At 48.6% G+C, this 26,079-nt stretch overlaps 1 pseudogene; it reads right to left on the reverse strand.

Moving 5' to 3' along the window:
• Positions 1-12,078: 12,078 nt before the first annotated feature.
• Positions 12,079-24,459, reverse strand: LOC137310401 (zinc-binding protein A33-like; annotated as a pseudogene).
• Positions 24,460-26,079: the final 1,620 nt, after the last annotated feature.

Genomic DNA, 26,079 nt, shown 5'->3' on the forward strand with positions numbered 1-26,079 from the left:
TACCGAGAGAGGGGATTTGGGTAAATCTATCGGTGTTTACCGAGAGAGGGGATTCGGGTAAATCTAATGGTGTTCACCGAGAGAGGGGATTCGGGTAAATCAATCGGTGTTTACTGAGAGAGGGGATTAGGGTAAATCTATCGGTGTTCACCGAGAGAGGGGATTAGGGTAAATCTATCGGTGTTTACCAGGAGAGAGGGGATTAGGGTAAATCTATCGGTGTTCACCAGGAGAGAGGGGATTAGGGTAAATCTATCGGTGTTTACCAGGAGAGAGGGGATTAGGGTAAATCTATCAGTGTTTACCGAGAGAGGGGATTAGGGTAAATCTATCGGTGTTTACCAGGAGAGAGGGGATTAGGGTAAATCTATCAGTGTTTACCGAGAGAGGGGATCAGGGTAAATCAATCGGTGTTTACTGAGAGAGGGGATTAGGGTAAATCTATCGGTGTTCACCGAGCGAGGGGATTAGGGTAAATCTATCGGTGTTCACCGAGAGAGGGGATTGGGGTAAATCTACCGGTGTTCACCGAGAGAGGGGATTGGGGTAAATCTATCGGTGTTTACCGAGAGAGGGGATTAGGGTAAATCTAATGGTGTTCACCGAGAGAGGGGATTAGGGTAAATCTATCGGTGTTTACCGAGAGAGGGGATTAGGGTAAATCTATCAGTGTTTACCAGGAGAGGGGATTAGGGTAAATCTATCGGTGTTTACCGAGAGAGGGGATTAGGGTAAATCTATCGGTGTTTACCAGGAGAGATGGGATTAGGATAAATCTATCGGTGTTCACCAGGAGAGAGGGGATTGGGGTAAATCTATCGGTGTTTACCGAGAGAGGGGATTAGGGTAAATCTATCGGTGTTTACCGAGAGAGGGGATTAGGGTAAATCTATCGGTGTTCACCCAGAGAGGGGATTGGGGTAAATCTATCGGTGTTTACCGAGAGAGGGGATTAGGTTAAATCTATCGGTGTTCACCGAGAGAGGGGATAAGGGTAAATCTATCGGTGTTCACCGAGAGAGGGGATTAGGGTGAATCTATCGGTGTTCACCGAGAGAGGGGATTAGGGTAAATCTATTGCTGTTTACCGAGAGAGGGGATTTGGGTAAATCTATCGGTGTTCACCGAGAGAGGGGATTAGGGTAAATCTATCGGTGTTCACCGAGAGAGGGGATAAGGGTAAATCTATCGGTGTTCACCGAGAGAGGGGATTAGGGTAAATCTATCGGTGTTCACCGAGAGAGGGGATTAGGGTAAATCTATTGGTGTTTACCGAGAGAGTGGATTTGGGTAAATCTATCGGTGTTTACCGAGAGAGGGGATTAGGGAAAATCTAATGGTGTTCACCGAGAGAGGGGATTCGGGTAAATCAATCGGTGTTTACTGAGAGAGGGGATTAGGGTAAATCTATCGGTGTTCACCGAGAGAGGGGATTAGGGTAAATCTATCGGTGTTTACCAGGAGAGAGGGGATTAGGGTAAATCTATCGGTGTTCACCAGGAGAGAGGGGATTAGGGTAAATCTATCGGTGTTTACCAGGAGAGAGGGGATTAGGGTAAATCTATCAGTGTTTACCGAGAGAGGGGATTAGGGTAAATCTATCGGTGTTTACCAGGAGAGAGGGGATTAGGGTAAATCTATCAGTGTTTACCGAGAGAGGGGATCAGGGTAAATCAATCGGTGTTTACTGAGAGAGGGGATTAGGGTAAATCTATCGGTGTTCACCGAGAGAGGGGATTAGGGTAAATCTATCGGTGTTCACCGAGAGAGGGGATTGGGGTAAATCTACCGGTGTTCACCGAGAGAGGGGATTGGGGTAAATCTATCGGTGTTTACCGAGAGAGGGGATTAGGGTAAATCTAATGGTGTTCACCGAGAGAGGGGATTAGGGTAAATCTATCGGTGTTTCCCGAGAGAGGGGATTAGGGTAAATCTATCAGTGTTTACCAGGAGAGGGGATTAGGGTAAATCTATCGGTGTTTACCGAGAGAGGGGATTAGGGTAAATCTATCGGTGTTTACCAGGAGAGATGGGATTAGGGTAAATCTATCGGTGTTCACCAGGAGAGAGGGGATTGGGGTAAATCTATCGGTGTTTACCGAGAGAGGGGATTAGGGTAAATCTATCGGTGTTTACAGAGAGAGGGGTTAGGGTAAATCTATCGGTGTTCACCCAGAGAGGGGATTGGGGTAAATCTATCGGTGTTTACCGAGAGAGGGGATTAGGTTAAATCTATCGGTGTTCACCGAGAGAGGGGATAAGGGTAAATCTATCGGTGTTCACCGCGAGAGGGGATTAGGGTGAATCTATCGGTGTTCACCGAGAGAGGGGATTAGGGTAAATCTATTGGTGTTTACCGAGAGAGGGGATTAGGGTAAATCAATCGATGTTTACTGAGAGAGGGGATTCGGGTAAATCTATCGGTGTTCACCGAGAGAGGGGATTAGGGTAAATCAATCGGTGTTTAACAGGAGAGAGGGGATGAGGGTAAATCTATCGGTGTTCACCAGGAGAAAGGGGATTAGGGTAAATCTATCGGTGTTTACCAGGAGAGAGGGGATTAGGGTAAATCTATCAGTGTTTACCAGGAGTGAGGGGATCAGGGTAAATCAATCGGTGTTTACTGAGAGAGGGGATTGGGGTAAATCTACCGGTGTTCACCGAGAGAGTGGATTGGGGTAAATCTATCGGTGTTCACCGAGAGAGGGGATTGGGGTAAATCTACCGGTGTTCACCGAGAGAGGGGATTAGGGTAAATCTATCGGTGTTTACCGAGAAAGGGGATTAGGGTAAATCTATCGGTGTTCACCGAGAGAGGGGATTAGGGTAAATCTATCGGTGTTTACCAGGAGAGGGGATTAGGGTAAATCCATCGGTGTTCACCGAGAGAGGGGATTAGGGTAAATCTATCGGTGTTTACCGAGAGAGGGGATTAGGGTAAATCTATCGGTGTTTACTGAGAGAGGGGATTAGGGTAAATCTATCGGTGTTTACCGAGAGAGGGGATTAGGGTAAATCTAATGGTGTTTACCGAGAGAGGGGATTGGGGTAAATCTATCGGTGTTTACCGAGAGAGGGGATTAGAATCTATCGGTGTTTACCGAGAGAGGGGATTAGGGTAAACCTATCGGTGTTTCCCGAGAGAAGGGATTAGAATCTATTGGTGTTTACCGAGAGAGTGGATTAGGGTAAATCTATCGGTGTTTACCAGGAGAGAGGGGATTAGGGTAAATCTATCGGTGTTTACCGAGAGAGGGGATTGGGGTAAATCTATCGGTGTTTACCGAGAGAGGGGATTAGGGTAAATCTAACGGTGTATATCTATTGGTGTTTACCGGGAGAGTGTATTGCGGTATATCTATCGGTGTTTACCGGGAGAGTGTATTGCGGTATATCTATCGGTGTTTACCGGGAGAGTGTATTGCGGTATATCTATCGGTGTTTACCGGGAGAATGTATTGCGGTATATCTATCGGTGTTTACCGGGAGAGTGTATTGCGGTATATCTATCGGTGTTTACCGGGAGAGTGTATTGCGGTATATCTATCGGTGTTTACCGGGAGAGTGTATTGCGGTATATCTATTGGTGTTTACCTGGAGAGTGTATTGCGGTATATCTATCGGTGCTTACCGGGAGAGAGCATTTGTCGCATTTCTTTCTAGACTGTGTATTGCAGGGGTTCCCTGAACACTCCCAACTCCAGATCACTGCTCACCACACAGTCTGTCATTTCCTCTCTTTTCCTGGAACCTGAGGAAATGGTTCATTAACAGGTTTGTTTGAAATATTAAGCCGTGGGGGGGTGTAAAAATAAATAAACAGTGTGAGAATGTGGAAGACAAGGTTTAAAATTCACCCTCACCTCCGCTTCAGTCCTTTAACTCCTGCGTACAATTAGAAACACAACACATAACGATTAGTAAACACGTTTACTGCACATAATCTGCCTTTTGCATTAAAGCGAAAATCGCACCTCCCCCGAAGGCCATGGATAAAGACATCGCCATGCTGACCTGGTGGGCTCGGCTTTCTGCTCACTCAGCTCTTCACTCCCAAGGCAACAATCGGGCTCAGTGCCCTGGACTGTAGAGAAGCTGTTTACAGGAGGAGGATCAGCTGTGATATCTTCTACAGTCGAATAGCCGACTGATTCTCTCATACAAAAACTGGCCACCTGCAGCAAAGAACTGGAGGGCTGCCCACAGCTGAACTGCAATGTCAGTTAGCACATTATCAAAGGGAGGGAGAAGATGAAGCTAATTATACAAACAGACATGTTTGTTTTATTGTAGAAACTCAGGGTTCGAAATTGGTCTGGGGCAGGATCGTAAATTGACAGGATCGTAAAGCGGGCAGGATTATTTTTAAAAATTCATTCATGGGATGTGGGCGTCGCTGGCGAGGCCGGCATTTATTGCCCATCCCTAATTGCTCTTGAGAAGGTGGTGATGAGCCGCCTTCTTGAACCGCTGCAGTCCGTGTGGTGACGGTTCTCCCACAGTGCTGTCAGGAAGGGAGTTCCAGGATTTTGACCCAGCGACGATGAAGGAACGGTGATATATTTCCAAGTCGGGATGGTGTGTGACTTGGAGGGGAACGTGCAGGTGGTGTTGTTCCCATGCGCCTGCTGCTCTTGTCCTTCCAGGTGGTAGAGGTTGCGGGTTTGGGAGGTGCTGTCGAAGAAGCCTTGGAGAGTTGCTGCAGTGCATCCTGTGGATGGTACACACTGCAGCCACAGTGCGCTGGTGGTGAAGGGAGTGAATGTTTAGGGTGGTGGATGGGGTGCAAATTAAGCGGGCTGCTTTGTCCTGGATGGTGTTGAGCTTCTTGAGTGTTGTTGGAGCTGCACTCATCCAGGCAAGTGGAGAGTATTCCATCACACTCCTGACTTGTGCCTTGTAGATGGTGGAAAGGCTTTGGGGAGTCAGGAGATGAGTCAGTCACCGCAGAATACCCAGCCTCTGACCTGGTCTTGCAGCCACAGTATTTATATGGCTGATCCAGTTAAGTTTCTGGTCAATGGTGACCCCCAGGATGTTGATGGTGGGGGATTCGGCGATGGTAATGCCGTTGAATGTCAAGTGGAGGTGGTTAGATTCTCTCTTGTTGGAGATGGTCATTGCCTGGCACTTGTCTGGCACAAATGTTAGTTGCCACTTATGAGCTCAAGGCTGGATGTTGTCCAGTTCTTGCCGCATGCGGGCTCGGACTCATTATCTGACGGGTTGCGAATGGAACTGAACACTGTGCAATCATCAGTGAACATCCCCATTTCTGACCTTATGATGGAGGGAAGGTCATTGATGAAGCAACTGAAGATGGTTGGGCCGAGGACACTACCCTGAGGGACTCCTGCAGCAATGTCCTGGGGCTGAGATGATTGTCCTCCAACAACCACTACCATCTTCCTTTGTGCTAGGTGTGATACCAGCCACTGGAGAGTTTTCCCCCTGATTCCCATTGACTTCAATTTTACTTGGGCTCCTTGGTGCCACACTCGGTCAAATGCTGCCTTGATGTCAAGGTCAGTCACTCTCACCTCACCTCTGGAATTCAGCTCTTTTGTCCATGTTTGGACGAAGGCTGTAATGAGGTCTGGAGCTGAGTGGTCCTGGCGGAACCCAAACTGATCATCGGTGAGCAGGTTATTGATGAATACGTGCTGCTTGATAGCACTGTCGATGACACCTTCCATCACTTTGCTGATGATTGAGAGTAGACTGATGGGGCGGTAATTGGCCGGATTGGATTTGTTCTGCTTTTTGTGGACAGGACATACCTGGGCAATTTTCCACATTGTCGGGTAGATGCCAGTGTTGTAGCTGTACTGGAACAGTTTGGCTCGAGGCACGGCTAGTTCTGGAGCACAAGAGTTCAGCACTACAGCCGGGATGTTGTCGGGGCCAATAGCCTTTGCTGTATCCAGTGCACTCAGCCGTTTCTTGATATCACGTGGAGTGAATCGAATTGGCTGAAGACTGGCTTCTGTGATGGTGGGGATATCAGGAGGAGGCCGAGATGGATCATCCACTCAGCACTTCTGGCTGAAACTCTTCAGACTTGCCTTTTGCACTCACGTGCTGGACTCCGCCATCATTGAGGATGGGGATGTTTGCAGAGCCTCCTCCTCCCGTTAGTTGTTTAATTGTCCACCACCATTCATGACTGGATGTGGCAGGACTGCAGAATTTTGATCTGATCCGTTGGTTGTGGAATCGCTTAGCTCTGTCTATAGCATGTTGCTTCTGCTGTTTAACACGCATGTAGTCCTGAGTTGTCGCTTCACCAGGTTGGCACCTCATTTTTCGGTACGCCTGACTCGCACCAAGTCCCGTTCTCCCATCACCCCCTGTGCTCACTGACCTACATTGGCTCCAGTCCACCAACGCCTTGATTTTAAAATTCTCATCCTTGTTTTCAAATCCCTCCATGGCCTCGCCCCTCCCTATCTCTGTCACCTCCTCCAGCCCTACAACCCTCTGAAATCTCTGCACTCCTCTGATTTTGGCCTTTTGTCCATCCCTGATTTCCTTTGCTCCACCATTGCTGGCCGTGCCTTCAGCTACCTCGGCCCTAAGCTCTGGAATTCCCTTCCTAAAGCCCTTTGCCTCTCCACCTTTCTCTCCTCCTTTAAGACACTCGTTAAAACCGACCTCTGACCAAGCTTTTGGTCACCTATCCTCATATCTCTTTATGTGTCTCTGTGTCCAATTTTGTTTGATAATTGCTCGTGTGAAGCACCTTGTGACGTTAAAGGCATTATATCAATGCAAGTTGTTGTTATAATTGGATTTAATTTCAATACTGTAATTAAAGTGATTTCCCCTAGTTAGACTTAATTAGATTATAATGAGGCTCCGTCCTGATTTCAATGCGAGGTTTTCCTCCCTCCACATTGTGAAGAGGACCCAATGATCCGGTTCTAGACAGGGACCCAACGATCCAGTTCCAGACAGGGACCCAACGATCCAGTTCCAGACAGGGACCCAATGATCCGGTTCTAGACAGGGACCCAACGATCCAGTTCCAGACAGGTGCCCCGTGATCTGGTTCTAGACAGGGACCCAACGATCCAGTTCCAGACAGGTACCCCGTGATCTGGTTCTAGACAGGGTCCCAGTGATCTGGTTCGAGACAGGGACCCACTGATTCGGTTCCAACCAGGGACGCCAGAAATGTTGGAAATATGTTATTATTAATGCTACCAAAGGGTTGTTAATCCTTCTTAATAATAATTTCCACCATGATTCGGGCCCGAGTGTGACCGAAGATGCAAGCTTCGACACCAAAACAACGTTCTAATACAGTTATATCAAATAAACAAGGATGGTACAACCTGTCCCTTGGAAGTTTCAAGCTGATCAGGCCTGGTGTCGTAGGGTGTGTTGGCCTTCATTGCCCCAGAAGCTGCTTCTAACTGTGGTGGGCCAGTGTCCCAGTTTATACATCTTTCCGAAGCATAGTTGCTTCTGGTGGCTTAACGACATTATCCCGTGATGTCATCTGTCTCGAACGTCTCTTCCCCCCCACCCCAGGGTGCCCATTGTTCCAGACATCTTTCAGATATCCATCCCATGGTGTTAACTGTTGTCCATTCTATCTTATGGGGGTGGGCCATCCCCTTATCTTTCTGTGTATTTAATCTGTGCCCAGGTCCTGGGCCTTTGATTGTGCCTTGGAATGTTTTGTTATCTGTTCCTGACAATTTGGTCTTCAATGCGTCAGTTCACAGTTTTCTTGACTTTGCAATATTCCCAATCACTTTGCCTGATGTCAGGCATATCATTTCCTGTGGAGTGTTGGCTCCCTTTGTATTCTCACAGAGGCAAGGTCTGCCCACAGCCTCGCTTTTCAGACAAGCGCCTAAAGCTTTGCAGGATGGGATACGTGACTATGATTTGGTCTAGAAAGCGTCTTTCTTGCAGCCTCCTCCTGTGCTGTGACACTATAAACAGTGGTGATGGGATGTTTTCCTTTAGCTTCTAGCAGCTTTAGTGTTCAAATTATTTGCAGAAATCTATAGGATGATTTCAGAAGCTTTGAGGGAGAAAGTAATCGAGGGATATCCTGAGAGGGTAGAGGAAGTGAGGAGGGAGGAGGCTCGTGTGGAGCATAAACACCGGCCTGGACCCGACCACATAATAAAATAATGCACCAATTGAATTTTAAAACCAATATATTATCTTACCTTTGTTGTGCTGGTTGTTAGAAAAGGTAAATGCTATTTATTTACACCTGTGAGAGAGAGAGGAAGACAGGTGAGTCTTTCCTCATTCTAATTAGATTTATTGAATATTGAAAGCAAACAAAGTCTGTTTGAGGGAAACAGCGAGGAAGGGAGGGAAGGGGAGGAGGGAAATGGGAAGAGTTGCAGGGGGGGCCTGGGCTCTCTCTCCAACTGGTTTTGGGGGAGCAAATAAGTATGGAGGGGAGTGGGTGGAGGGTTAAGGGTGAGGTGAGTGTCAGTGAAGGGAGGGGGCACAGGAGGCAGAGGTTGAGTGGATAGTTCAAAGGGGAAGAGGTGGGGTTAGTTATGGGAGTGGGGGTGGTTGGAAGGGGAGGGGGTTGTGGGAAGATAAAGGGTGAAGGATGTGATGGCGGGGGGGAGGGAAACACAAGTGATTGGGGTGGAGATGGGAAGGGAACAGCTGAGGGCCATATTTTCCCTGTCGGCCCCACCTCAAATGCAATGGGCAGATGTTGCTGGCTCTTTCAGTCACCGCACGACGCCACCAACCACCTCCCATCCAAAAGGAGAGGGAAGAAAGATAGAAGGAGAATCAGGAGAGAGAAGCAAAAAGAGGAGTTAGTTTCGGTTTTAAAATTTTCAACCTTGTGTTCAAATCCCTCCATGGCCTCACCCCTCCCTATCACCTCCTCCAGCCCGACAACCCACCGAGAACTCTACACTCCTCCAATTCTGGCCTCTTGCGCATCCCCGATTTTAATGGCTCCATCATTGGTGCCCGTGCCTTCAACTGCCTAGGCCCTAAGCTCTGGAATTCCCTCCCTAAACCTCTCCACCGCTCTACCTCTCTCTCCTCCTTCAAGGAGCTCCTTAAAACCGACCTCTTTGAGGTTTTGGTCACCTGTGCTGTTATCTCCTTATGTGGGATGACGGGTGAACGGGCAGCAGAGTTCTGGATGAGCTCAAGTATATTGAGGGTGGAAGGTGGGAGGTCCTCCAGGAGAGCATTGGAATAGTCAAGTCTGGAGGTAACAAAGGCATGAATGAGGGTTTCAGCAGCAGATGGGCTGAGGCAGGGACGGAGACGGGCGATGTTACGGAGCTAAAAGTAGGCGGTCTTGGTGATGGAGCGGATATGTGGTGAGAAGCTCATCTCAGGGTCAAATAGGACGCCAAGGTTGCGAACGGTCTGGTTCAGCCTCAGACAGTGGCCAGGGAGAGGGATGGAGTCGGGGGTCTAGGGAACGGAGTTTGTGGCGGAGACCGAAGACAATGACTTCTTTTTTCCCAATATTATTTTGAGGAAATTTCTGCTCATCCAATACTGGATGTCAGACAAGCAGCGTGACAAATCAGAGGCAGTGGAGGAGTTGAGAGGTGATGGGGAGGTCGAGCTGGGTGTCCTCAGTGCACATGTGGAATCTGATGATGTGTTTTCGGATGATGTCGCCGAGGTGCAGCATGTAGATGAGAGATGGGCGGGGTCCCAGGATAGATCCTTGGGGGACTCCAGAAGTAATGATGAGGAAGTGGGAAAGGAAACCATTGCAGGTTGAATAGATAAGAATGGAACCAGATGAGGGCAATCCCATCCAACTGGACAACGAAGGAGAGGCATTGGAGGAGGATGGTGTGGTCAACCATGTCAAAGGATGCAGCAGTTTAAGAAGGATGAGGAGGGATAGTTTACCACGGTCACAGTCACAGAGGATGTCATTTGTGACTCTGATAAGGGCCATTTCAGTACTGTGTCAGGGACGGAAACCTGATTGGAGGGATTCAAACATGGAGTTGCGGGAAATGTGGGCTTGGATTTGGGAGACGACAACACGTTCAAGGACTTTGGAGAGGAAAGGGAGGTTGGAGATGGGGCGGTAATTTGCAAGGACAGAAGGTTCAAGGGTGGGTCAAGGAAGCCTTACTTCCTGTTGTCACATTTTTGTCACACTTTTGTGTCAATGTTTTCCATGATATGGAACCTGCCTATGTAAACAGTCACGCTGTAATTTCACCCTCCCACCAGTGGGGGTGCTATAGTATCTCAGCCTGCAATACAAAGAAACTCCGAACTCCAAATAACTCGACTTCTCTGCTTCCCAAGTCCCCCTTGTTTTCCTCTTTAACTCCAAGTAATAATATCAAATCAAAGTCATTTATAAAAATAACGACCGAGTCTCTGATTTTAAAGAGGCTCTGAATTACAACTGCTCACCCAGATCTCATTATCCTCCACCCTCTAACCCTGCTTCACCTGAAGATTACGTTTGGCCGTGACTCACCGTGTACAATACCACAGGATATCTGCCAGTGTATTATTAAATCACTCTACCTGTCATGTCCTCCCATTGAAACCTCTAATGTAAACAGTTCCTACGGACTTCTGCCCTACTAAATGTGTCCATACTAACCCTGTGAAGTCTGTAGGTGACTCTGTAACACTGTGTCATGTTATCAGTGTGACCAATGTCTCTGCTCCAGTTCGAAGTCGTTTCAGGTCGGAGGTCGGATTTCCTGGAGGATTCTCCCGATTGGTTGACGTAACTTGAGCGTAAGATCAGTGGAAATTGTACAGAAGTTACGGCAGACGTTCAGGAGCAGCCCTGAGGAAATTCCCAGTGAGAGTCTCTGACTGGGGGTCAGGTCATTGAGTCCGGGGTGGGGGAGGGGGGTGAAATTGGCCTTGGGGGCAGTAGTGAACAATCGAGCAATACTGAATCAGCTGCAGATATACATCCTGTCCAATTATCTTCACCATTGACTGAGAGATGTGTCAGTCAGTTCCCTGTAACTCTATCCTGAGAGATGTGTCAGTCAGTTCCCTGTAACTCTATCCTGAGAGATGTGTCAGTCAGTTCCCTGTAACCCTATCCTGAGAGATGTGTCAGTCAGTTCCCTGTAACTCTATCCTGAGAGATGTGTCAGTCAGTTCCCTGTAACTCTATCCTGAGAGATGTGTCAGTCAGTTCCCTGTAACCCTATCCTGAGAGATGTGTCAGTCAGTTCCCTGTCACCCTATCCTGAGAGATGTGTCAGTCAGTTCCCTGTAACTCTATCCTGAGAGATGTGTCAGTCAGTTCCCTGTAACTCTATCCTGAGAGATGTGTCTGTTCCCTGTAACTCTATCCTGAGAGATGTGTCAGTCAGTTCCCTGTAACTCTATCCTGAGAGATGTGTCTGTTTCCTGTGGGGTCTGTAGCCTTGGTTGCTGCCCACCTGGGAGAAGGTTCTCCGCAGATAAGAACCATGAGGAAGGCAAATGGAAACCTTCTCAGCTTCTCTTGCCTGGTGAGCAGTTCAAGAGCCTCCTGTGTGAGACTTGAGTTCGGAGCTGCCCTCGGGGCAGAACACCACAGACCGAAAGGGAATCATCCCGATTAATCCCCACTTCTGAATATTGATTACAGAAAAAAGTGCAGAAGAGGTAAAGGGAAAATAACAGTGCATCAAAAGCACTGCAGGGGGCAAAACTCCTTTGAGGAACTAATCCCTCGAAGGATGGCAATGCCCAGTTTACATGGTCGAGCAGCCACTGGGAAATCTCCGAACGTGGCACATTCCCATCCCTTGAGAAATATTCAGGACTTTCGAGACTCTCACCCGTTTCTCAGGAGGACAAAGTGGCATCGAATGGAAGTCCTGGTTAAAGATGTCGCTCAGCCAGAATCCGGTGGGGACCGGGTGTGAAAGGGATTGGCCCCCTGCCCGATTTGACCTGCGCTCGTTCACCCCACACGATGGGTCCCAGCCCATCGACCGGGAACTCAGCTCTGTAATTTACTGGGAATGGAAACACATCAATGATGCCAGGCTGCCTGTGTCCAAATACAGTACATCAGGACCTTGACCGACCAGTTCAGCCCCTGCTCCTGTGATGGGTTCACTCTGCACCTTTTCTGTTCCTTTTGAAACTCTTTATTTGTTGTGAAAGTCTTTGTGTGATTACAGTACAGCTTCCACATATTGTGATACATTACTCCCATTATACAATGAGAGTCTGACAGCCTCTCTGGAATTCCAGTCTCTTATCCGTGGGAAAGCCTGCGGTAGAAAGACCACATCAGAGGACAACTGGGGACAGAGCCCGGCAATCGGGAAAGATCAGGGCTTGAAGGAAGGGAAAGTTGGACTGGCAATCGGGAGGGAGAGACGGAGAGATCGCAGGTTGAAAGGGGGTGGGATCGGGAGGGAGGGATTGGGGGGGAAGGGATTGGGGGGAAGGGAGCGGGAGGGAGAGACGGAGAGATCGCAGGTTGAAAGGGGGTGGGATCGGGAGGGAGGGATTGGGGGAAGGGATCGGGAGGGAGGAGGGATCGTGGGTTTGAAGTGGAGGAGGGGGTCGTACCGGTAATAATGAGATGTCTCACCTCTCGAGAGCGGGACACAGACTCACCACGCAACCCGCCGCTGTAAAAATGGCGGCAGGCATGTATGCAGCGGGTTCGGGTCGCGTTTTGCAATCTGACATTTTTAACCCCCACCCCGGCCCTCCCCCGCCCATCGTGGGGGTTTAATATTGCCCCCATTCTCTCTGTACTCTGACACATCAGTTTAGGAAGCTACAGTTTGAAATGACGCAGTTTGAGAGGAGCAGTATTTTTACCCTTATCGTGCGATCCAGGATAGAAATAAGGAAAGAGTTTCTCAGTGAATGTGTGAGTGAAAGTGTAGAGATTGGACATATCATCAGCATTGTAAAATGACACCTGTCCTCCCTCATAGTCCAGGTAAACTCCGATGGTCCTGAGTTTCACACTCAGGGTCAGTGGGACAAATGGGCTTTCAAGAGCTTCATATTCATTCCCATTTCTCAGGAACACGGCCCAGTATCCACGTTTAGGCCCCAGTGATATCGTTCCCTTCCTGTTAACTGACTCTCTGGCCACACCCACGGCCCACTGAGTCTTGTCCCCGACCTCCACCTCCCAGTAATGTTTCCCTGATGTGAATCCCTGTGATCCCAGGACACAAGGACCTGAATCGAATCTCTCCGGGTTATCGGGAAGCTGTAATTCTCTGTCACCGAGTCTCACACTGGTCCAGTCCTCAGACAGGATGAGCGAACGATGAGCTGTGTTTGGGTCCAGGGTCAGTGAGGCTGGGACTGGGGAAATAAAAATGACATCATGTTAAATATTTTAGACAGAGGAAGGTGGACGGACACAGGTTAATATCTGATATCTGGAAAACTGGGCTCGGCCCCCAGTCTATAATTTCTGTATCAGTAAATAGTGCAGACTGGGTACAGTGTACAGTTCGATATATTCCTGGACTCCAGTGTGTTCAGTGAACAGATATTACAGACCAGGCAGAGGAAAACAGTCAGCCAGGGGTCTCAGTCTGACCACTGTCCAGTGAACCCTGGGTCAGAGGGGTCTCAGTCTGATCACTGTCCAGTGAACCCTGGGTCAGAGGGGTCTCAGTCTGATCACTGTCCAGTGAACCCTGGGTCAGAGGGTTCTCAGTCTGATCACTGTCCAGTGAACCCTGGGTCAGGGGGGTCTCAGTCTGATCACTGTCCAGTGAAACCTGGGTCACGGGGTCTCAGTCTGGTCACTGTCCAGTGAACCCTGGGTCAGGGGGGTCTCAGTCTGATCACTGTCCAGTGAACCCTGGGTCAGAGGGATCTCAGTCTGATCACTGTCCAGTGAACCCTGGGTCAGGGGGGGTCTCAGTCTGATCACTGTCCAGTGGACCCTGGTCAGAGGGGTCTCAGTCTGATCACTGTCCAGTGAACCCTGGGTCAGAGGGGTCTCAGTCTGATCACTGTCCAGTGAACCCTGGGTCAGGGGGGTCTCAGTCTGATCACTGTCCAGTGGACCCTGGGTCAGAGGGGTCTCAGTCTGATCACTGTCCAGTGAACCCTGGGTCAGAGGGGTCTCAGTCTGATCACTGTCCAGTGAACCCTGGGTCAGAGGGGTCTCAGTCTGATCACTGTCCAGTGAGTCCTAGGTCAGGGGGTCTCAGTCTGATCACTGTCCAGTGAACCCTGGGTCAGGGGGGTCTCAGTCTGATCACTGTCCAGTAAACCCTGGGTCAGGGGGGTCTCAGTTTGATCACTGTCCAGTGAACCCTGGGTCAGAGGGGTCTCAGTCTGTTCACTGTCCAGTGAACCCTGGGTCAGGGGGGTCTCAGTCTGATCACTGTCCAGTGAACCCTGGGTCAGGGGGGGTCTCAGTCTGATCACTGTCCAGTGAACCCTGGGTCAGGGGGGGTCTCAGTCTGATCACTGTCCAGTGAACCCTGGGTCAGGGGGGTCTCAGTCTGACCACTGTCCAGTGAACCCTACTGGAAAGTGCAAGTGTCTGGATTCAAATGAGAAAATGTTCTGATTCTGTCTCTACTTGAATCGCTCAATCTGAGGTCACACAAAAAGAACGGCCCCTTGAGTGAGGTACCAGAGACTGCTGCCCCAGTGATCGGTACACAACAACAGTCAGTACATTCAGGAGAGGGAGAAGAGAGCAGGAAACTCTACAGAAAGTTCACCCAAACCTGTGGAGTCGTTTCATACCTGGAGAGATGATCTGTTTCATTTCCTTCCACACTGCGTAGAGTAAAGGGCCTCGAAACACGGCGTATTTCAGACTTGCAGATACCACTATCTCTTCATCTTCACCTTCCTCTGACGATCTCTCTTGATCTTCACCTTCCTCTGACGATCTCTCTTGATCTTCCCCTCTCTCTGCACCTTCTCCTCCCTCCCCTTTGTCCAGGCACCTGTTTGAATGGGATTGATTCACTCACTCACTGCTGGATACAATCTGTGATCACAGTGTAAGACCGAGTCTGGGTTTGGATTGGGTACTCACCTTTCTCTCAATCTTTTCAGTTCCTGCAGGACAGAGAATCAGAAACATTTTAATAAATATACCGTACTCTTTGGATTGTACATTTTAATAAATATACCGTATTATTTGGATCGTACATTTTAATCATAGAATCGTTACAGCACAGAAGGAAGCCATTCGGCCCATCGAGCCCGTGCCGGCTCTTTGTAAGAACAATCCAGTTAGTCCCATTCACCCCACTCTTTCCCCATAGCCCTGCAACTTTTTTCCCCTTCAAGTAGTTATCCAATTCCTTTTCGAAAGCCCACGATTGAATCTGCCTCCACCAACCTTTCAGGCAGCGCATTCCAAATCATGACTATTCGCTGTGTAAAAACATTTTTCCTCATGTCGCCTTTAGTTCTTTTGCCAATCACTGAATCTGTGTCCTCTGGTTCTTGGCCCTTCGACCAATGGGAACAGTTTCTCTTAGTTACTTTGTCAAAATCCTTCATGATTTTGAACACTTCTATCAAATCTCCTCTCAACCTTCTCTGCTCTCAGGAGAACAACCCCAACTTCTCCAGTCTATCCAGGTAACTGAAGTCCCTCTCCCCTGGAACCATTGTAGTAAATCTTTTCTGTTCCCTCTCAAAGGCCTCACATCCTTCCTAAAGTGCGGTTCCCAGAATTGGACACAATACTCCAGTTGTGGCTGAAGCAGTGTTTTGTAAATGCCAAAATGTATCACTTCACACTTCTCTGTGTTAAATTTCATCTGACATGTGTCCGCCCATTCCACCAGCCTGTCGATGTTCTCTTGAAGTCGATCACTATCCTCCTCACTGTTTATTACACTTCCAAGTTTTATGTCATCTGCAAATTTTGAAATTGTGCCCTGTACACCCAAGTCTAAGTATATATCAAAAAAAGCAATGGTCCTTGTACTGACCCCTGGGGAACACCACTGCACACCTTCATCCAGTCCGAAAAATAACCGTTCACCACTACTCTCTGTTTCCCGTCACTTTACAATTTCCTATCCATGCTGTCACTGCCCCTTTTATTCCATGGGCTTCAATTTTGCTGACAAGCCTATTATGTGGCACTTTATCAAACGCCTTTTGAAAGTCCATATATACACCAACCTTCTCTGTTACCTCATTAAAAAACTCAATCAAGTTAGTTAAATACGATTTGCCTTTAACAAATCCGTGCTGGCTTTCCTTTATTAATCCACACTTGTCCAAGTAACTATTAATTTTGTCCCAGATTATCGTTTCTAAAAGCTTCCCCACCACCAAGGTTAAACTGACTGGCCTGTAGTTGTCGGGTTTATCCTTACACCCTTTTTTGAACAAGGGTGTAACATTTGCAGTTCTCCAGTCCTCTGGCACCACCCCCGTCTCTACGGATGTTTGGAAGATTTTGGCCAGTACCTCCGCAATTTCCACCCTTACTTCCCTCAGCAACCCAGGATGCATCCCATCCGGACCGGGTAACTCATCGACTTTAAGTACTTTCTCATGTGTCCTCTATCAATTTATAGCCCATCCAGTATCTCAACTACTTCCTCTTTTACTGTGACTTTGGCAGCATCTTCTTCCTTGGTAAAGAAAGATGCAAGTATTCATTTAGTACCTCAGCCATGCCCTCTGCCTCCATGTGTAGCTCTCCTTTTTGGTCCCTAATTGGCCCCACCACTCCTTTTTCTACCCATTTCCCAATATATGCCTATAGGAAATTTTTGGATTCCCTTTTACATTGGCCATCAGTCTATTCTCATACTCTCTCTTTGCCCCTCTTATTTCCTTTTGACTTCTCCTCTGTACTTTCTATATTCAGCCTGGTTCTCACTTGTATTATCAACCTGACATCTGTCAGACACCCTTTTTCTGCTTCATCTAACTCTCTATCTCTTTCGTCATCCAGGGAGCTCTGACTTCAGTTGCCCTAACTTTCCCTCTCGTGGGAATGTACCTCGACTGTACCCGAACCATCTCCTCTTTAAAGGCCACCCATTGTTCGATTACAGTTTTGCCTGACAATCTTTGATTCCAATTTACCCAGACCAGATCCGTTCTCAACCCACTGAAATTGGCCCTCCTCCAATTAAGTATTTTTACTCTAGTTTGCTCCTTGTCCTTTTCCATAACTAATCTAAACCTTATGATATTGTGATCATTGTTCCCTAAATGTTCCCCCACTGACACTTGCTCCACTTGACCCACCTCATTCTCCAGAACCAGATCCAGCAATGCCTCCTTCCTCGTTGGGCCGGAAACATACTGAGCAAGAAATTCCTCCCCCTCTTTGCCCTTTACACTATTACGATCCCAGTCTATATTGGGATAGTTGAAGTCCCCTATTATCACGACTCTACAGTTCTTGAACCTCTCTGTAATTTCCCTGCAAATTTGCTCCTCTATACCCATCCTACTATTTGGTGGCCTATCGAATACACGCAGGAGTGCACTGGCACCTCTATTGTTTCTTAACTCTATCTAACCAAATAGAGTCTGTCCTTGGCCCCACAGGGACATCCTCTCTCTCCAGCACTGCAATATTCCCCTTCATCAACACTGCCACCAACACCACTATTTTCTTTCCTTCCCGATGTATAATCAGTGGTTTTAGTGAAATGTGATGTGATCTGGGGAGTTTTCACCTACGGGCTCCAGTGATGTGACACCGTGTCCGTTACCCCCTGGAATACACTGGACAGGGTCTCCTCTGCTGCTGAAGACTTTGAAGGTTCACTGAGCCTTTCCTTTTATTTATGGTCTATATTTTCCCAGTAACTCAGAGCTTGTCTCTGGTCTGTGCAGCCCTGAGCTGGGGACAGTGGTGTTACACCTAACCTCAGTATCCCTTCGATAGGGAGACAACAGCCTATGTACCAGCTCCTGGACACTTCCAGGCAGCTCTGGGGAAACATGCAGCTGTGGAGACATCAGACCAGAACAGGAATAGGTTCATTGTGATGCCCACACAGTCAAATAGCCTCCTGTTGCTCACTGTTTGTGCAATAGATGTGCAGCAGCCACAGAAATATACCCCAGCCTATCGCTGTTCCCAGGGCTAGTACCCATGAGACTGTACCCCAACATGTCTCTATTCTCAGGGCTAGTACCCATGGGACTGTACCCCAACATGTCTCTGTTCCCAGGGCTAGTACCCATGGGACTGTACCCCAACATTTCTCTGTTCCCAGGGCTCGTACCCATGGGACTGTACCCCAACATGTCTCTGTTCCCAGGGCTAGTACCCATGGGACTGTACCCCAACATGTCTCTGTTCTCAGGGCTAGTACCCATGGGACTGGACCCCAACATGTCTCTGTTCCCAGGGCTAGTACCCATGGGACTGTACCCCAACATGAATCTGTTCTCAGGACAGAAGCAAAGTGGAGCAAACTATAGGGCCTAAACTCTCAAAACCTGAATGAAGAATCCTCAGTAACCTGTGGGAGATATTCAGATGGTGAGTTCATCGGATATTTACAGGTGAGGAAAGCCATTTGGCCCATCAATTCCTCCATCTCGAACGACTAAAGGTGCCCCCCTACATTGCATCATCTAATTGGTTCCTGTCCTAACGCTGCCCATTTGCTCATTACTGTTGTGTGAGAGGAACTTCCTGATATCAGTCCCGAAATTACATTTACACGTTTGACCCTGTGTCCCCTTGGCCGACTCCAACAATTAAAGTATGATTTTGATTTACCATTTCCATACTGTTTACTATCCCTGATACCGCGATAGAATCACCTCTCGGACACCTCGGGGATTATTTAGATTTTAGGCGATAATGTAGCACGGACGATATTGGTTCGGTCTCTCGTTAAACACCTCTCCCCATTTTTATTTCTATTGACTTCAAATCTGGAGAGATGTTTAATAGGTGACTGAGCTGATATCGGTCCTTTTACACTGTCGCCCAGTGTCAAAATTACACCACTCCTTTCCAGGGTGAAGTGTTCAAGTCTCTCCAGTCTGTCCCAATAACTGAGACCCTTGATACCAGGCCTCACTGCTCTCCTCTGCCCTGCCTTACTTCTCGGTGACCAGAACTAGGCACAGTATTATATCGAATTACATAGAATCTACACCACAGAAACAGGCCATTCGGCCCAACTGGTCCATGCCAGTGTTTATGCTCCACACAAGCCTCCTCCCACCCCTCTTCATCTAACCCTATCAACATATCCTTCTGCTCCTTTCTCCCTCATGTGTTTATCCAGCTTCCCCTTGATTGTATCGATGCGACTCACCTCAACCACTCCATGTGGTCGCGAGTTCCACATTCTAACCACTCTCTGGGTCGATAAGTTTCTCCTGAAATAGTGACGATATTACACTTATGGCCCCTAGTTTTGGACACCCCTACAAGTGGATACATATTCTCTATGTCTCCCCTATTAAACAATTTCATAATTTTTAAGATCTCGATCAGGTCATCCCTCAGCCTTCTCTTTTCGCCGAATCCCCCACCATCAACATCCTGGGGGTCACCATTGACCAGAAACTTAACTGGACCAGCCACATAAATACTGTGGCAACAAGAGCAGGTCAGAGGCTGGGTATTCTGCGACCAGTGACTCACTTCCTGACTCCCCAAAGCCTTTCCACCATCTACAAGCCACAAGTCAGGAGTGTGATGGAATACTCTCCACTTGCCTGGATGAGTGCAGCTCCAACAACACTCAAGAAGCTCGACACCATCCAGGACAAAGCATGATTGGCACCCCATCCACCACCCTAAACATTCACTCCCTTCACTACCGGTGCACAGTGTCTGCAGTGTGTACCATCCACAGGATGCACTGCAGCAACTCGCCAAGGCTTCGTCGACAGCACCTCCCAAACCCGCGACCTCTACCACCTTGAAGGACAAGGGCAGCAGGCACATGGGAACAACACAACCTGCACATTCCCCTCCAAGTCACACACCATCCCGACTTGGAAATATATCGCCGTTCCTTCATCGTCGCTGGGTCAAAATCCTGGAACTCCCTTCCTGACAGCACTGTGGGAGAACCTTCACCACAAGGACTGCAGCGGTTCAAGAAGGCGGCTCACCACCACCTTCTCAAGGGCAATTAGGGATGGGCAATAAATGCTGGCCTCGCCAGCGACGCCCACATCCCATGAACAAATAATAAAAATGAGCCCCAGCCTGTTCAATGTTTCCTGATAGTTATAACCTCTCAGTTCTGTTATCGTCCTTGTGATTCTTTTTTGTACCTTCTCCAGTGCCTCTATATCTTGTTTATGGAGACCACAACTGTTCACAGTAGTCTAATTGTGGTCTAACCAAGGTTTGATCCAGGTCTAACATAACCTCTCTGCTTTTGAATTCTATCCCTCCATTCAAAGTGGGGTCTGATCAGAGTAACTGCACAGTGTGATCACAACTTTCTCTGACCTGTATGGACGAGTCAGTCCATTGACTGCAAATGAAAATTGGGTGCAATGTAAAACAGGCTGTCGATTCGTTATCGCCTGTTTTGCACGACCGTCTTTGGCGAATTTATACCCTTCTGTGTCTCGACCCGCTGCCAACGACCTTCTGATCTACGACTTGTCTCGGCTGAATCTGCTTTCCTCCCTCCACCTATCTACTTTGAATGATTTCCGATTGCTGCCTCAATGTTCCCCACAAGTCTCTTTACCCCTCCTTGGTCTGGATGCAGCCCATTTCTTCTGTAACAGTCCTTTTTTGGACATTGTCATCTGGTTCCAGTTATACAGGAAGATACTGTTATACCTGACAGGTTCAGACAGTCTCCTCCACAGTCAGAGCTCAAACTGGACTGATACCTGTTTGTCCTCAGTTATACTGCACGTTGTGCAATGTTGTGATGTGGTTTGAGCCCTATTATAATGTGCTGTTTACACTTACACCAACAGGTTGGGGATTGGTTTATAAAGGATCACCTTGAGAAAAGAGATACTGTCTTGCTGCTCGATGTCTGCACAAAGGTTCAATATGTTCTCCTCAAGTGATCTCAGTTCCTCCTCAATTCTTTTCAAGTTCTTCTCCATTGGGCGTAGATCTTCCTCCTTTTGCCTCCTCAGCTCTTCCATTAAATGTTTCTCTTTGTCTTCAAGATATTGATGAATTTTGGCAAATTGTGCAGCGATGTCTTGCTCCAGGGATCCTGTGAGCTCCTAAGATGGTGAGAGAGATCATTTAAGCTGCAGGTTGTTAAAGGGCCGCAGTGTTTAAAGGTGACGTAAGTAGGACTTACATTCAGTTCTGAAATCTTCTCCTCCTGCCGCCGTTTTAATTCACTTTTACTTTTCTTTTCATCCTCCATGGAATCCAAGGACAATTTCAGCTGGTCCTAAAAATGGAATCAGATCTCATCATAATCCATTTCAATGTCAGCCATTGTATTCCAAAACAGTGGGATCGGACGTTCAGGGAATATTACATGTGTTACTAGTGTGTACCCCTTTCTTTACAAGAGGCAGAGTGAAAAGTACCCAATCAAACCAGGCACAGCTTCAAACCAACAACTGGTTTATGTTATATTAAATATATGAAAGGGTTTGATAGGGTAGACGGAGAGAAAATGTTTCCACTTGTGGGGGAGACCAGAACTAGGGGCCATAAATATAAGATAGTCAGTAATTAATCTGATAAGGAATTCAGAACAAGCTTCTTTACCCAGAGAGTAGTTAGAATGTGGAACTCACTACCACAAGGAGTAGTTGAGGCGAATAGTACAGATACGTTTAAGGGGAAGCGAGATAATCACATGAGGGTGAAAGGGACACAAGGATGTGCTGATAAAGTTAGAAGAGGGGTGGGAAGAGGCTTGTGTGGAGCATAAATGCCGGCATGGACCTGTTGGACTGAATGCCCTGTTTCTCTGCTCTACATTGTATGTAATTCCATGCAAGTCTATATGGCTTTCACACTGAGAACAATCAGATCCCTCACTCCCCAGTTATTAAATACAATAAAGATACACACTCTTCAAACCTTCTCTAGCTAAGCTTTTCAAATGAGCTGGTCCAGACTTTGAATTTGTGGACAACGTCTCACTGCTGATGTGAGAACACAGCTCAGTCCCCCTGTCTGGGAGAGAGAGAGAGAGAGACTTATTTGTCACCTGCCGTAAGTCTATGAGATGGAGAATTCCTCCCACTGAACTGTCAATCAATGTTATGACCCCTGCCGTGGAACACCTACCCACTGATGAGGCAACAGCAGAGCGTTTATGTGTCGGTTTCAGCTAAGCCCCCTGCTGGGACAATGGAATGGGAGGATACCTGGATCCTCAGGTATTGCACAGACTGATCTTCACACAATGGCTCGTCATGTTTGACATTGTACACATTGACCTTCCTATTGTTCATTCACATTTTAAGTCACCGTGGTTGAGAACAGTTCAAGGCAACTGGCTCATTGTAAACAAAATCATTGTGTGTGCAACCTTGGGAGTTCGTCCCTTAAAAACTGAATCTAACATTGCAGAAATATTATATGTTAAAAAATCAGCTCAAACAACACTGGTACAAACAAAGTTCCTACAATGACATTTGTATTTTCAACAGATCAACCAGACCAAAAGTAACCTGAACAGTAATTCTCCAACATCCAACCCCCTGTCTTAGTTCACCGAGGGAGTTTTACCCTCTCCAGACCCAGTAGAGACACTGTACCCCATCCAACTCCCCACCCTCTCACACAGACACTGTACCCCATCCAACTCCCCACCCTCTCACACAGACACTGTACCCCATCCAACTCCCCACCCTCTCACACAGACACTGTACCCCATCCAACTCCCCACCCTCTCACACAGACACTGTACCCCATCCAACTCCCCACCCTCTCACACAGACACTGTACCCCATCCAACTCCCCACCCTCTCACTTAGACACTGTACCCCATCCAACTCCCCACCCTCTCACTTAGACACTGTACCCCATCCAACTCCCCACCCTCTCACACAGACACTGTACCCCATCCAACTCCCCACCCTCTCACTTAGACACTGTACCCCATCCAACTCCCCACCCTCTCACACAGACACTGTACCCCATCCAACTCCCCACCCTTTCACACAGACACTGTACCCCATCCAACTCCCCACCCCCTCACACAGACACTGTACCCCATCCAACTCCCCACCCTCTCACACAGACACTGTACCCCATCCAACTCCCCACCCTCTCACTTAGACACTGTACCCCATCCAACTCCCCACCCTCTCACACAGACACTGTACCCCATCCAACTCCCCACCCTCTCACACAGACACTGTACCCCATCCAACTCCCCACCCTTTCACACAGACACTGTACCCCATCCAACTCCCCACCCTTTCACACAGACACTGTACCCCATCCAACTCCCCACCCTCTCACACAGACACTGTACCCCATCCAACTCCCCACCCTCTCACACAGACACTGTACCCCATCCAACTCCCCACCCTCTCACACAGACACTGTACCCCATCCAACTCCCCACCCTCTCACACAGACACTGTACCCCATCCAACTCCCCACCCTCTCACACAGACACTGTACCCCATCCAACTCCCCACCCTCTCACACAGACACTGTACCCCATCCAACTCCCCACCCTCTCACACAGACACTGTACCCCATCCAACTCCCCACCCTCTCACACAGACACTGTACCCCATCCAACGCCCCACCCTCTCACACAGACACTGTACCCCATCCAACTCCCCACCCTTTCACACAGACACTGTACCCCATCCAACTCCCCACCCTCTCACACAGACACTGTACCCCATCCAACTCCCCACCCTCTCACACAGACACTGGACCCCATCCAACTCCCCACCCTCTCACACAGACACTGTACCCCATCCAACTCCCCACCCTCTCACACAGACACTCTCTCCCCCCGTGGCCCTGCCAAATCTTTCTGACACTCTCCCTATCAGTTCATGCTGGCACTTAACCAATATTACTCTTATTGCGTTTCGTGGAGACGGGTCGCTCACTTAAACCCCTCACCTTGTACTTTTGAACTGCCCTCTGGACCGGCAGGAACCTGTGGTCTGAATGTGCGGGAGAATCTACACAACTGGCACAGATCAGGATCTCATCCTCCTCACAGAACAGCTTCAGTTTCTCATTATGTTCCTCACAGTGAGACCGACCTTTCTCTGGGTTCAGGATCAGCTCTGGGTTCAGGTTCAGGTTCAGGTCTGGGTCTGGGTTGAGGTCCAGCTGCCGAGCTTTCTCGGTGAGATTGGCCAACACCCTGTTCCTGCAGTAGTTTCTCCGGGGGAAAACCACCCGACATTCCGGGCAGGACACGGTCTCCCCCTGCTTGTCCCAACACTTCTCGATACAGGATTTACAGAAGTTGTGATCACAGTCCAGCCGCACCGGCTCCACAAACAGAGAGAGGCAGACGGAGCAGGTTAAATCCTCACTCAGGGTTACGATCTGTTTGCTGGCGGCCATCTCAGTTCCTGCTCCTTATTCTGTCGCTCACTTTACTTTCAGTTTCATTTCCCTCAGTTTATTGTGAAACTCACTTCACAATCTGTCCTCTGAAAGGGACACTGTCAGCAAACAAAACTGTCTGGCAAATCTTTATTTCTTTGAATGTCAAACGTGCAAAACACAATGACCCCAAAATTCCTGAGTCTGAGGGGGGAGGGCTGCAATTTGGACTGGGACCCTGTTCCTGCGAGGTCTCTTGTGCTGTACCCCTTCCATGGTGATATCACAAAGACTGGCAGGATCACATCTCCACCCCATCCCCTGCCAAAAATCCCACCAGTTCCACCAGTACTGCAGGCCAGGAGAAAGTACACCTGCAGGAAGCGGGCGAACATTTTAAAATCACCCCCATATTCTTTTTTTTTATTCATTCATGGGATGTGGGCGTCGCTGCTGAGGCCGGCATTTATTGCCCATCCCCAATTGCCCTTGAGAAGGGGGTGGTGAGCCGCCTTCTTGAACCGCTGCAGTCCGTGTGGTGAAGGTTCTCCCACAGTGCTGTTAGGAAGGGAGTTCCAGGATTTTGACCCAGCGACGATGAAGGAACGGCGATATATTTCCAAGTCGGGATGGTGTGTGACTTGGAGGGGAACGTGCAGGTGGTGTTGTTCCCATGCGCCTGCTGCCCTTGTCCTTCTAGGTGGTAGAGGTCACGGGTTTGGGAGGTGCTGTCGAAGAAACCTTGGCGAGTTGCTGCAGTGCATCCTGTGGATGGTACACACTGCAGCCATGGTGGTGGAGGAAGTTTAAGGTCGTGGATGCCGATCAAGTGGACTGCTTTGTCCTGGACTAAGATGGAGTTGTGAGCCTAATACTGGTCTCTGAATGGCAATCAGTGGCAGAGACATTAGGAAAGGGCCAGAGGTGAATCGCCAGCAATTTTTAACATTAAAATCTTCAGCCGAAATGGGCAGCCTCCCTCCCCTCCCCTCCCCAGGGTGGAGAAGTGAGATGCTCCTCCTGATTTCTGGCCCTCTAAGGGCAGACAACAGCGAGCAATGTGTGACCTTATAATGGTGATCTGCTTCCCAGGATTTGGGATCAGGCAAATAGAGGGTGGAATGTTCCCAGTGTTGAACTGGAGGAAATTGCAGCTCATCTGGGACTGGATTTTAGACAAGCAGACTGATAGCAGAAAGATGACGGAGGGGTCGAGGGAGGTGGTGGTGAGGTAGAGCTGGGTGCCGTCAGCATACATGTGGAACCTGACTCCATGGCTGCAGATAATGTCGTCAAGACAGGCAGCATCTAGATGAGGACGATGAGGCAGCCAAGGACAGATCCTTGGGGGACTCCAGAGGTAACGGCGAGGGTGAGAAGAGGAACCATTGCAGGAGATTTTCTGGCTATGACTGTACGCGGAGGAGTGGAACCAGGTGAGGGCAGTCCTGCTGAGATGGACAATGGAGGAGAGGTATTGGAGAAGGATGTGTGGTCAACCATGTCAAAGGCCACAGAGAGGTCAAGGAGGGACAATGTCTACAGTCACAGTTACAGAGGATGTCACTTGTGGACGTTTAGGGATGTTTTGGATCTGTAGGAGGGGTGGAAACCTGATTGGAGAGGTTCAAACTTGGAGTTGTGGGAAAGATGGGCACGGATTCAGGAGGAGAGAG

The sequence above is a fragment of the Heptranchias perlo genome, unplaced genomic scaffold (assembly GCF_035084215.1).
Source record: "Heptranchias perlo isolate sHepPer1 unplaced genomic scaffold, sHepPer1.hap1 HAP1_SCAFFOLD_252, whole genome shotgun sequence".
NCBI classification, from domain to species: Eukaryota; Metazoa; Chordata; class Chondrichthyes; order Hexanchiformes; family Hexanchidae; genus Heptranchias; species Heptranchias perlo.